The 13,818-nt window shown below is 39.0% G+C and overlaps 1 pseudogene; it reads left to right on the top strand.

Annotated features, from left to right (window-relative positions):
* Positions 1 to 13,818, top strand: part of LOC113324821 — a 149,875-nt pseudogene that overhangs the window by 14,150 nt on the left and 121,907 nt on the right.

The raw sequence follows: 13,818 nt of genomic DNA, 5'->3' as shown, positions 1-13,818 counted from the left end.
AGAACCGTCAGAAGTTTGACCCATACTCAGAAACCTACAACCCTGGTTGGAGAAACCATCCTAATTTCTCTTGGTCTAAGGCCAGAGTCAAGGCCAGTCTAGCAATTCTCAGCCTCCCCCAGGTTTTGGTTTTAAGAACTCTTCAGGTCAAACCCAGTTTCAGAACACTTCCGAGAAAAAGATCTCTACCTTAGAGGATACTCTCACTATGTTAGCAAATAACCATGAAATGCTAACAAAGAACCACATGAGCTTTCAACAAGAAACTAGGCAAGAATTGAAGAATAATTCCCAGAGTCTTGCCAAATTAGAACTTCAAGTAGGACAAATAGCTAAGTTCATAAGTGAGAGAGAAGATGGAAGGTTCCCTAGTCGTACTGATCCCAACCCAAAAGGAGAGAAATCGTACAATCATGTGAATGCTGTCACAACCCTTAGGAGTGGAAAGAAAGTTGACAACAAGGTTGCCATGCCTGATAGTGAACATGCTGTAGTTCACCCTGCTGAGCCAGAAAATGAGGAGACTGATAGAGTCTCCAAAGGACCAATGAGGGTCCTGTTGAGCCCGGCTTTGTTCCCAGAGCCCCATTCCCACAGCTGCTAGTTCCGACTAAGAGGGAGTCCAACTTTAATGATATATTGGAGGTTTTTAAGCAGGTTAATATCAACCTTCCATTATTAGATGCAATTAGGCAGATTCCCTCTTATGCCAAGTTCCTTAAGGACTTGTGTACGCGAAAGCGTAAGCTCAGTGTCCAGAAGAAAGCCTTCATAGCTAGTCATGTGAGTTCTATTATTCAGAATACCACTACTCCTAAGTATAAAGACCCAGGGTCCCCTACCATTGCTTGTACAATAGGTAAGTACCGTGTTGAGAAAGCTTTGCTTGACTTAGGAGCCAGTGTAATTTACTTCCATATCATGTGTACCTTAAGCTAGGACTTGGTGAGATGAAACCTACCCAGATGACACTTCAGTTAGCTGATAGGTCCGTTAAAATTCCTCGTGGTGTGATCGAGGATGTTCTCATAGAGGTTGACAAGTTTATTTATCCAGTGGATTTTGTTATCCTAGATACCCAACCTGTCCCTGACCCAGAGAACCAAATACCAGTGATTTTAGGTCGCCCGTTTTTAGCTACATCCAATGCGATCATTAACTGTCGAAATGGTATTATGAATTTGTCTTTTGGTAATATGACTATTGAGCTGAATATTTTTAATATTAGTAAGCTACCCTCTGAACTAGATGACTCGAATGTAGAAGAGGTGAACATGATAGGAACATTAGTCGAGGAGTCATTACCAAACACTTTGTTAGAAGATCCATTAGAAAAATGCCTAGCTCACTTTGGGATTGATTTTGATGATGATAATGTAATTAATGAGGTGAATGCTTTGTTAGATTCAACCCCTTTGTTAGATACTAGTAATGGATGGAAACCTAAGTTCGAACCACTACCAGTTTCTAAGTCTACCCTAGTTCCTTCTTTAGAAGAGCCTCCTAAGTTGGACCTAAAACCATTGCCAGATACCCTGAAGTATGTGTTTTTAGGCCCGTCTGAGACTTTACCTGTGATTGTTTCTTCCGACTTGGATATAGATCAGGAAAGTAGGCTAGTAACCGTCATTCAAAACAACAAGGAAGCTTTAGGGTGGACCATAGCAGACATTAAGGGTATAAGTCCTACTGTTTGTATGCATCAGATCTATTTAGAGGAAGACACCAAACCTTCTAGGGAGATGCAACGTCGACTAAACCCCAATATGAAAGAAGTAGTTCGAACTGAGGTTCTTAAGCTATTAGATGCAGGAATTATCTACCCTATTTCAGACAGTAAGTGGGTCAGCCCCGTTCAGGTTGTTCCCAAGAAATCTGGTATTACTGTAGTCCAGAATAATAACAATGAGTTAATCCCGACCCGAATGACCACGGGTTGGCGTGTTTGTATTGACTATAGGAAATTGAACAAGGTCACTAGGAAGGACCACTTTCCCCTTCCCTTCATCGACCAGATGCTAGAGAGATTAGCTGGACATAGTCACTACTGCTTTTTAGATGGCTACTCTGGATATAATCAGATCGTTATTGCCCCAGAAGACCAGGAGAAAACCACTTTTACCTGTCCCTTTGGTACCTTTGCGTATAGACGCATGCCTTTCGGGCTATGTAATGCCCCTGCGACTTTTCAGCGTTGCATGATGAGTATTTTCTGACATGGTAGAACGGTTTTAGAGGTCTTTATGGATGATTTTTCAGTGTTTGGTTCGTCTTTCGATGAGTGCTTGCATCATTTGTCATTAGTTTTGACTAGGTGTAAGGAAAAAATTTAGTGCTTAATTGGGAGAAATGTCACTTTATGGTTCGTTCAGGAATTGTTCTAGGGCATATTGTATCTTCAAAGGGTATAGAGGTGGATAGAGCAAAAGTTGACCTTATTAAAACTTTACCGGTCCCAAAAACCGTAAGAGATATTAGGTCATTCTTAGGACATGCTGGTTTTTATCGTCGTTTCATTAAGGATTTTAGCTTGATGTCTAGACCTCTTTGCAATTTGCTTGCAAAAGATGTTAAGTTTGTTTTTGATGATGCTTGTTTAGAGGCTTTTGAGAAGCTTAAGTCATTACTCACTACCGCCCCCATAGTCCAGGCACCCAACTGGAACCTACCCTTTGAGATCATGTGTGATGCTTCAGATTATGCTATTGGTGTTGTGCTAGGTCAGCGAGAAAATAAGTTACTTCATGTGATTTACTATGCTAGCAAAACTCTGAATGATGCCCAGTTGAACTATACCACTACCGAGAAGGAACTATTAGCCATTGTGTTTGCCTTAGACAAGTTTAGACCCTATCTCTTAGGTTCTAAGATCATCATATATACTGATCATGCTGCTTTAAAATATCTTTTGTCTAAGAAGGATACTAAACCTAGATTGATTAGGTGGATTCTGTTGTTGCAAGAGTTTTCTCCAGACATTAGAGACAAAAAGGGTGCCGAAAATGTTGTAGCAGATCACTTGTCTAGGCTAGTTGTTAGTTCCCCAGATGATTTCCTTCCTATAAGGGATAGCTTTCCTGATGAACAATTGTTCTTTGTTACCAACTTACCTTGGTATGCGAATATAGTGAACTATCTTGTTACTGGTCGAATTCCCCAACATTGGGGTAAACAAGATCGTTCTAGATTTTTAGCTGAGGTTAAGCACTTCTTTTGGGATGATCCTTATTTGTTTAAGTATTGCCCAGACCAGATTATTAGGAGATGTATACCTGAGAGTGACCAGTCCAGTATTATTTCCTTTTGTCATGATCATGCTTGTGGGGGTCACTTTAGTGCTAAGAAAATTGCTGCTAAGATATTGCAGTGTGGATTCTATTGGCCTTCGTTGTTTAAAGACTCCCACAGTTACTGCGTTACTTGTGAACGATGCCAGAAATTAGGAACCATTTCCCGTAGGAACATGATGCCCTTGAACCCTATTTTAATTGTTGAGGTCTTTGATGTGTGGGGTATTGACTTTATGGGTCCGTTTCCTAATTCTTTTGGTAACCTATACATCCTTGTCGCCGTAGACTATGTCTCTAAGTGGATTGAGGCGGTTGCGTGTAAAACCAATGACCATAGGGTTGTGATTGAGTTCTTGAAAAATAATATACTTACACGTTTTGGTACACCGCGAGCTATAATTAGTGATGGAGGGTCGCACTTTTGTAATGGGACTTTTAGACTTCTGATGAAGAAATATGGTATTACACATAAGGTATCTACCCCGTATCATCCACAGACTAGTGGTCAGGTAGAGGTTTCCAATAGGGAGATAAAACGTATATTAGAGAAAACAGTTAATCCTAATCGGAAAGACTGGTCGTCTAGGCTTACTGATGCCTTATGGGCTTACCGTACTGCATTTAAGACCCCCATTGGAATGTCGCCTTATCGGCTTGTTTATGGCAAGGCATGTCACTTACCTGTTGAGTTAGAACACAGAGCTTATTGGGCTGTTAAGCAGCTAAATTTTTCACTTGATAAGGCAGGAGCCCATAGGAAACTCCAGCTCAATGAGTTGGACGAGATTCGTATAGATGCTTACGATAGTGCGAAGGAGTATAAGAACAAAATGAAACTTGTGCATGATAGAAACATATTACGGAAGTCATTTTCTCCAGGTCAAAAAGTTCTTCTGTATGACACACGTTTGCATCTATTCCCCGGGAAACTGCGCTCTCGGTGGACCGGTCCTTTTGTGGTCCGTACTGTTTTTCCTCATGGAGCTGTTGAAATCGAGACACTGGATGGTAGTAGTTCTTCAAAGGTTAACGGTCAGCGATTGAAGCCCTTTTTAGAGCCTTTTCCTACAGGTGATGTTGAGGAGGTCCCTCTGGAGGACCCTGTTTACCCTTGATTGACCATCGAGGCGATTTGTATGTTGTATAATTTTTGCATTCAATTTTTGGTTTCACTTCACTCAGGTAATATCTTTCCGAACTCTCTCTTTACTATTTCCTCATGTTACTTATATTCTTGGTACTGTTCTTTCATGAGAAACATTGAGGACAATGTTAGATTTAAGTTTGGGGGTGGGGAAGAAACTTTTTGTTAGCTTTTAGTTGCAATAAATAAACTTTTTGTTAGCTTTTTGTTATATTCTTGGTACTGTTGCAATGATGTTTGCAAGAGCCGGATCAACTAGAAGTGGGCTTGAAGAGGAAGAATTGTTCTTAAAAAAGATATGGGCTTGGCATACCCAAGGCCCAAAACCCTTACCCAAATCCATTTCCATTATCCATACGCATTTCCATGAGAGCCGTCAGATTGGATCCATCTTGTCATCCAACGGTCGCCTCATCATTGTGCATCAAAATCCGAAGCTCCTGTCAAACACCATAGTACCTAACTCCATCTGAAGCCGTCAATTTTGTTGTATCTCATAATCCAACGGTCGCTACATACCTCTCCATCGTAGCCGTTCGATTCAATCTATATGGGATCATCCAACGCTCTTTATTCGATGTTCATCAAAGTTCGCTATCCCCGCTTCACACCCTAGCAACCGAACACCTACACCCCAAACAAACAGACCCTAATCTCATTATCCATCGAGCTCTCTTCTCCCCAAATTCTCTGCAACAGCCATCCCCCAACAGACCTGCAACTTCTTCCACCTTCATCTCGAACACCACCACTACCACCTTCCCCCGACAAAATCAGTATTCCATCACCACCCTTGTCTCTTCCTTTCTCGTCTGTAGCATCGAGTCCTGATGCTACAAAATCGACAGTGAGAGAAGCTAGGGTTCACAGAAGTCTAGGGCTAGGCCAACAGCGCAACAAGATCTAGAGGAGGAGCATAAGAACATCAAGAAGCATGGGTCGAAGTCAATTTACACATGGGTATGTCGAATTTGATTTTCCCCAAAAGTTAGGGTTTGCAAATTTAGGGTTTTGTGAAATTAGGGATTTTGTTGTAAGCTATAAAAGGGAAGTTGTAGAGAATGCAAAACTTGTTCTTGGGTCATCTGAGAAACCCCCTAATTGGGTTAATTTAATTCTCAATGTCAATTTGATTTCACTGTTAATTTTTAGGGTTCTTCATTTGCAATTTTCATTCACTGTTTAGTTGTTTAAATGCAATGTTATTTCACATGATCATGTTTAGTTCCATTTTAATGTTAATTATGTTCTGAGTTCACTGCTAGGGTTAGATGAAACCATTAATTCATTGTTAAGTTCAGTTCAAGTTTTGATATAGTCTTGTTGTGCTAAGAATGCTAGGATTGAAATTATCCTTCAGGATTGCTTACTCATCTAAGTGATTGATCTGCGGTTAGTTTGTTTTGTGAGAGGAAAGCTAATACTAGGATTAGATAATTATCTTAGTGATACTAAACCATCCTCCTTAAACAACCCTTTGATGAGCAGCAGGCTTGAACCTTCACTGCCATCTAGATAGTCAGCAAGCCTAGAAGCTCACTGATATCTACACCAGGGACAAGAACATAATGGAACTAGGATGACTTAACTTAAGTTAGTGGTGGATTCAATCCCTAATTCTTTATTTCTTTGTTATAGTGCTTCACTGCCATTACTTCCTTGGTTCTTTATTTCTCACTGCCTTAGGCTCATTGCCTTTGATTCTTTGCCACTGTCAATCTTTGCATCTTTGGCTCACTGCCACTGTCACTTACTGTCACTGCTTAGCTTAGGAAACTTCAACTACACACACAAGTCTCTGTGGATCGACCCGTATTTGCACATTAGCTTCAATCGACACCGTGCACTTGCGGTTATCATTTGTAGGATTTTTAGAAACCTACCAAGTTTTTGGCGCCGTTGCCGGGGACTTGGCGATGTATGTTGATTTGTTCTTTGCTGTTTTGTTGCATTCACTTTCATCTTCATATTTGCATCATAGTTCATTGCATTTGCATCTTTCCCTGCGTTGCATACTCATTTGCATATTGTTCACTTACATTCCTGCATCATAGCTTGCATCTTTACTCATTTTCTGCTTTGAGCCAGCAGGTACCTGCCTATCCTGCTGCTTTTGCTGTGGAGCTGCTGTTGCTGCTGCTCCTGTGCTTGCTGTACTCCTGCTCTCCTGCTGAGCTGCTGTGCTTGTGCTGCTGTGGTGCTCTTGCTTGTGCCAGGCCAAGACTGCTGCTGAGCTGCTGTGGCCCATGTTGCTGCTTGTTGCTGCTAACTGCTGCTGCCTTCTGCACATGTTGCTCTGCTGTGGCCCTGTGAATCCCCAAAGCCTGCTGTTGTGTTGTTGCTGCTGCTACTGCTGCTGATCTGCTCCTGCTGCTAGGCCTGAAGTGGTGCTGCTGCCATTCATAAGCCAAGCCCAACTGGGCCTCAACAAAGACAAAAGCTTAGGATGATCCAAAGCCCAACTGGGCTTTTGCAACCAAACTGAGCAGCTGGGTTGTGCTTAAGCAAGTAAGCCTAAACCCATTAAGAGAACCCAACCTGTGGGCTTCCATTTTTAATTTGTGGGCTTGTAATAATTTTTTCCATCTTTCTGTTGGGTTTGTAATTAATTTCTTGTGGGCTTGTTTGTGTAATTGCTTGTGGGCTTGTGGTGTTAGATTGATTTGGGCCTGTAATTTTAAATTAGAAAAACTGAACTTTTAAAAGCCCAACTGGGCCTCAGACCAAACAAGCAACAGTTGGGCTATTTCAAAAGCTACATTGGGCTTCAGTTTGCATACACATTGTGGGCTTAGTTCACCTTCCCTTAGCAAAGCAATTTCTCCCACCAATGTGGGCTTGCTCCCAACACTAAAACCAAAATTCTTGCTCCCAACACTAAAACCAAAATTCTTGCTCTCAATACTAAAACCAAAATTTTTGCTCCCAATTAAAAACCAAATTTTTCTACCTCTTTAAAACCAAATTTGCTCCCATCAAAACCAAAAGCTCCCAAATGGGCTTTGTCTTCAAAGTCTAAAACCAAAGTTTTTAAAACCCAATAAACCAAAGTGTTTTCTTTTCCCATTAGGTCCAAATTTTTTAAAACCCATTAAAAACCAAATTTCTTTTTCAAACCCGACAAAACCAAATGTTACCCATAAAAACCAAATTTTTCCCAAAAATCCAAACCCATTAAAAACCAAATTTTGGGCTTTGTAACATAGTTACATAGCTTTTGAGCCAAATCATGTCTGGATCTTGGTCTACAGTTGGGGAATACAACAAATCCCTTAGAGAACTTGCGTATGGACATACTCCACGTTATGAACCTCCCGTAGACCATGATGTCAATAGTTATAGGAATTATTATGGACATTTTCAAAGTCCTGAGCCTCAATACATGAACCCTAATAACTATTCACACATGCATCATTCACCACAACGTGAAAATGAACATTTTGCTAGTGCCTCACTCACACAATCATCACTGATCGATCAATTAGAAGCTCGAATCGCAGCTTTAGAAATGCAATCATATGAGGAATCTGTCACATCTAATTTTCTTAGGCAACCTGAAATCTATGCATGTCCCGCATGTGGTAGTTTAGACCACCCTGTTGAGAACTGTCATATTTTGCATAATTTTAGGCAATCTAGAGAAATCCAAGGTATGAAATGCCCATAATGTGAGAATGGTAGTCATTGGGACCATAATCAATCCTTGAGGGTTGCGATCAATATTTTGTAAACCCTAATGACCATGCACACATGTACCATTCACCACAATTTGAACATGAAGAATTTTGTACTCCCATGAATTTAGACTCCACCACAGAAGCTTTAAGACTCAGTAAGCAAAACTTTGATAGATCTACATCACGAATTCATGCATATCTAGATCAGATTTTGCTTCACCTACAAAATGAGGAAATTCATGAGGAAATATATGTTGTCCCTAATGAAGTGTCTAGTCCCATTCATGTAAATGATGTTGAATATGAACCTAATTTAGAGGAACATGAATCGACTAATGACACCACCACTGTTAATGAGGACCAATATGCATGCTACCATGATGATGATTATGATGATATGTTAGAAGAACATGAAAATATTGTGGAACCTGTTGGTTCAATAACATATGGCTTCTCGCCCTCGACCTTCATGAATGTTGTTTTTTCTAATACTCATTGTAATTCATATGATTTTGATATTGACATGGGAGTCGTACAATTATTCTGCGAAGATGAGCATGACATAGGAATAGTTGAATCTTCTGTAGACACTAATGTTATTATGCATGAAAATATAATTGATGTGTCTGATTCTCTACCTAGGTCACATTGTGATATTTCTCTTGATTTGCCGATGCATGAGAATAATTCTTCTGATGATGATGATTCTGATTGTGGACTTGATAATTTGTTTGATGATTGTGAGCATGTTGTGACACGTGTAGAAGACTTAGGAGATGTTGATGTGATTAGTAATGATGTGCCTATCGTCCTACATAAGTCACAATCTGATGGCCTTCCACCCAACCTAGATTTGGTTTGTACCCATATTGTCAAACCGACTTTTCTGAGAGTCCCTAATCTAGGTTTGGAACTGTATGCTTCCCAAGTCCTTTTGGACTATTTTGCATCTAAGTATAATATCTTTGAGGAGCCACAGTTGGAATTAGCATGTTTTCCCGTCCCTAGCAAAGTTCATTTCGAGCTAGACCTTGTGCATGATGAACCCCCAAAACTACGAGATTTTGTTTCCAAAATTTTATCCGTTGAAAAATCCAGGTTTGGGGGTAGCTCATTTTGTTTCACAGTTTCACTTGCGTTTCTTTCCTGTTATATTTGTGTGAAGATGTTGAAACCTCTACACTTTGTCTTTTGGGTTGATCCTCAACTCTTTAGATTGTTAGTGTATGGTGAATTTTTTGTATATAATCCAGTGGATAAAATTTCTTAAAAACCTTTTTGTTCCTTTTGTATATATTTTTCTAATCCAATATGATCTCGGCTGACATATGTTGGATTCTTGCCTTGAATAACGGAGTTCTAATATTGCTTTCGCCGAAATCGGGTATTCTCTTTCCTTTTTCTCTACTCAACATGATCCTCTTCATATGTTGTATTATAATTTTGTTCATATTTTGAAACATTGAGGACAATGTTTAGTTTAGGTTTGGGGGTGAAAAGTAGATACTTTGATAATATGCCATAATTGAAAACAAGAACTCCTTCTTTTTGAAAAAAATGAAAAAATCAAAATAAAAAATTAAAAATTGAAAAAAACATAAAAATGGAGCTCATTTACCTTGAAATGTTGACTCTTGTGCAAATATGTAATTATTAGGAGTCTTAGTCTAGATATTTAGGCACCCTGATTCTAGCACAATTCACATAGTGATAAGAAATTTGCACGCGCACGATCTACCAATACATGTATAGCCTCGATCTTCAAGGTGTTCTATCGGAAGTTTTAGTTGCCAATCACTTTAGAATACTGAACGAAACTTGACTAGCTTGTTCTTTGGTTGGTTGGGATAGAAGGTGGAGGTTACATTAAGAAAAACAACCATCGAATTTAACTGGGTGCATCAAAAAGGGCTACCTCTTGCAAAGTGTCATGTAATTTTTTTGTTTCCTTTTGTATATGTATCAAAAGTGTTTCCTTATTAAAAAAGAAAAAAAAAATCAAGTATTTTTCAATTCCATCCTCTCTTGTTCCAAAAATAAAAGAGAGTAGTCAATGTAAATAAGAGTCATGTAAAGAGTCATTTTGTTGTTTCATTGTAATAAGCAAGGAGGGTGTATGCCATTGATGTACAACGCGAGTAATTGTGAAACACCTCCTACTCATTCACAATTCTCGTAAAGTCCGGACAGCTAGCTAGATTTCGACCTTGGTTCTTAGCCTGAGAAACTATCTCTTGGTGATTAGTAGTCATAACATCCGATCTTTCTTTACACATGTGTAGATACACTTTACACTCTTATCACATGTCTTTATTTGTTATCAGTGCTAGGATTGTGCCTTTTAGCTAGATTGACATCTCCATTTTGCTGTGAGCTTAAACTGACTTGCACAAGTCACATTTGATGGAATCTGAGCTTATATTTTGACCTAGAACTTTGTAGGTACGTTCTAAGCAAACCTTCACGAGACTTAACTCGTCCACTAGGGACACTTAGTGGTTTAAAAGGCTTAGTGCATACGCTAAATGCATTCGAGAGACCAACGACAGTGGTATAGGTAGGATTTCCTTAGTTTTGTTTTACTTGAGGACAAGTAAAATTCAGGTTTGGGGGTATTTGATGAGTGCTAAAAAGTGCATATTTCTATATATTTTTCTTGGCATTTAACTCATTTTTTGTGCATTAATTCTACATTTTATCCCATATTCTGTATTTTCGTTGTTTTCAAGAATAAATACTTTTCTTAATTAATTTTGCATTTTTAGGTACTAAATAAAGCCTGGTTATCTCACGGAGTGAAAAGAGCAAAGGAACGACAAAGACTCTCGCTAGGAGGAAGCGAAGAATGATGTTTGTAAGAGCCGGATCAACTAGAAGTGGGCTTGAAGAGGAAGAATTGTTCTTAAAGAAGATATGGGCTTGGCATACCCAAGGCCCAAAACCCTTACCAAAATCCATTTCCATTATCCATACCCATTTCCATGAGAGCCGTCAGATTGGATCCATCTTGTCATCCAACGGTCGCCTCATCATTGTGCATCAAAATCCGAAGCTCCTGTCAAACACCATAGTACCTAACTCCATCTGAAGCCGTCAATTTTGTTGTATCTCATAATCCAACGGTCGCTATATACCTCTCCATCGTAGCCGTTCGATTCAATCTATATGGGATCATCCAACGCTCTTTACTCGATGTTCATCAAAGTTCGCTATCCCCGCTTCACACCCTAGCAACCGAACACCTACACCCCAAACAAACAGACCCTAATCTCATTATCCATCGAGCTCTCTTCTCCCCAAATTCTCTGCAACAGCCATCCCCCAACAGACCTGCAACTTCTTCCACCTTCATCTCGAACACCACCACTACCACCTTCCCCCGACAAACTCAGTATTCCATCACCACCCTTGTCTCTTCCTTTCTCGTCTGTAGCATCGAGTCCTGATGCTACAAACTCGACAGTGAGAGAAGCTAGGGTTCACAGAAGTCTAGGGCTAGGCCAACAGCGCAACAAGAGCTAGAGGAGGAGCAGAAGAACATCAAGAAGCATGGGTCGAAGCCAATTTACACATGGGTATGTCGAATTTGATTTTCCCCAAAAGTTAGGGTTTGCAAATTTAGGGTTTTGTGAAATTAGGGATTTTGTTGTAAGCTATAAAATGGAAGTTGTAGAGAATGCAAAACTTGTTCTTGGGTCATCCGAGAAACCCCCTAATTGGGTTAATTTAATTCTCAATGTCAATTTGATTTCACTGTTAATTTTTAGGGTTCTTCATTTGCAATTTTCATTCACTGTTTAGTTGTTTAAATGCAATGTTATTTCACATGATCATGTTTAGTTCCATTTTAATATTAATTATGTTCTGAGTTCACTGCTAGGGTTAGATGAAACCATTAATTCATTGTTAAGTTCAGTTCAAGTTTTGATATAGTCTTGTTGTGCTAAGAATGCTAGGATTGAAATTATCCTTCAGGATTGCTTACTCATCTAAGTGATTGATCTGCGGTTAGTTTGTTTTGTGAGAGGACAGCTAATACTAGGATTAGATAATTATCTTAGTGATATTAAACCATCCTCCTGAAACAACCCTTTGATGAGCAGCAGGCTTGAACCTTCACTGCCATCTAGATAGTCAGCAAGCCTAGAAGCTCACTGATATCTACACCAGGGACAAGAACATAATGGAACTAGGATGACTTAACTTAAGTTAGTGGTGGATTCAATCCATAATTCTTTATTTCTTTGTTCTAGTGCTTCACTGCCATTACTTCCTTGTTTCTTTATTTCTCACTGCCTTAGGCTCATTGCCTTTGATTCTTTGCCACTGTCAATCTTTGCATCTTTGGCTCACTGCCACTGTCACTTACTGTCACTGCTTAGCTTAGCAAACTTCAACTACACACACAAGTCTCTGTGGATCGACCCGTATTTGCACATTAGCTTCAATCGACACCGTGCACTTGCGGTTATCATTTGTAGGATTTTTAGAAACCTACCAGGAATCCATCAACAGATGTTTGGGCAGGGTGAAACCAGTTTCATCCTACATATATTGAAAAATACAGATTTTTTGGCCAGGGTGAAACTGGTTTCATCATTCATATGCATAACCTAATTGTAGAGATGCTATATGGATCACATTTAGCTAACTAGGTAAAGCTATATGTATTACATTTAGCTGTAAAGATGTTATTTATATGTCATAAAAACTCACTCAGGCATTCGTCCAAACATGCTATGAAATTTTTTCCCATCAACAGATGTTTGGACAGGGTGAAACCAGTTTCATCCTGCATATGTTGAAAAATACAGATTTTTTGTCCAGGGTGAAACTGGTTTCATCCTTCATATCCGGAAAAAAAAGAAACAAATTTGTTGTCAGGGTGAAACTGGTTTCATTTTTCATATATGTTATGGAGAAAAAGAAATATCAAACCTGCATAACGAAAAAATTTTTGTATAGGATGAAAACTGATTTCATCTTCTACCTATTTTGGCATTCTTACAAACACTTGCAGAGCATGACTTCGATAATGGAGAACTTCTGCTTTTGATTTCTTTGCCCATACAACACATATAACTAGATACAAACCATTTTCATCTAATATATGTAACCATTAAGTTCATTACACCAAACAACTAAAACCAGTTATATCCAGTTAAATGAAAATAAAAATTCAACCAATTCAACAAATTAATTATGCAATTCTGAAATAAAATCAAAATAAAGTTAGGGTTTGAAAAACTTACGAGTTCTACTAGAGATTTCATGAAATCGATCGATTCAATACCTAATTAGGTTTTAAGTTTTTCATACTGGAGTTGGTGTCGGCGTTTTGCAAACGGCGGAGAAACCAATTTCGACGATGGGTCTTCAATTTCAAATACAAAGACTAATAATACTAGAGTTGATGATGTCTACAACGACGATGATATTGTTGATGTCGTTGTTGGTAAGCAGAAGGAGAAGAAACCGGTTTCAATGATTGTGATGGAGAAATACAGAAGGAAAAGAAAGAGAGACGATGGAGAAAAAAAATGAAAGAATCGATGAAAGTATAATGGAGAAAAGATATTTGTGTCTGTTTCAAATAAATATTTCCCGTCCATTTCACCCATATGAAAAGTTTACACGTCAATTTGAAATTGGAAAAATACTTTTTTGGCCAAATAGCCCATTTTCTATAATTTTTTCTATTTCCAAA

This window comes from Papaver somniferum, chromosome 11, assembly GCF_003573695.1.
Source record: "Papaver somniferum cultivar HN1 chromosome 11, ASM357369v1, whole genome shotgun sequence".
Lineage (NCBI taxonomy): Eukaryota > Viridiplantae > Streptophyta > Magnoliopsida > Ranunculales > Papaveraceae > Papaver > Papaver somniferum.
Note: the sequence above shows the minus strand (reverse complement) of the source record. Positions and strands in the feature narration are given on the sequence as shown.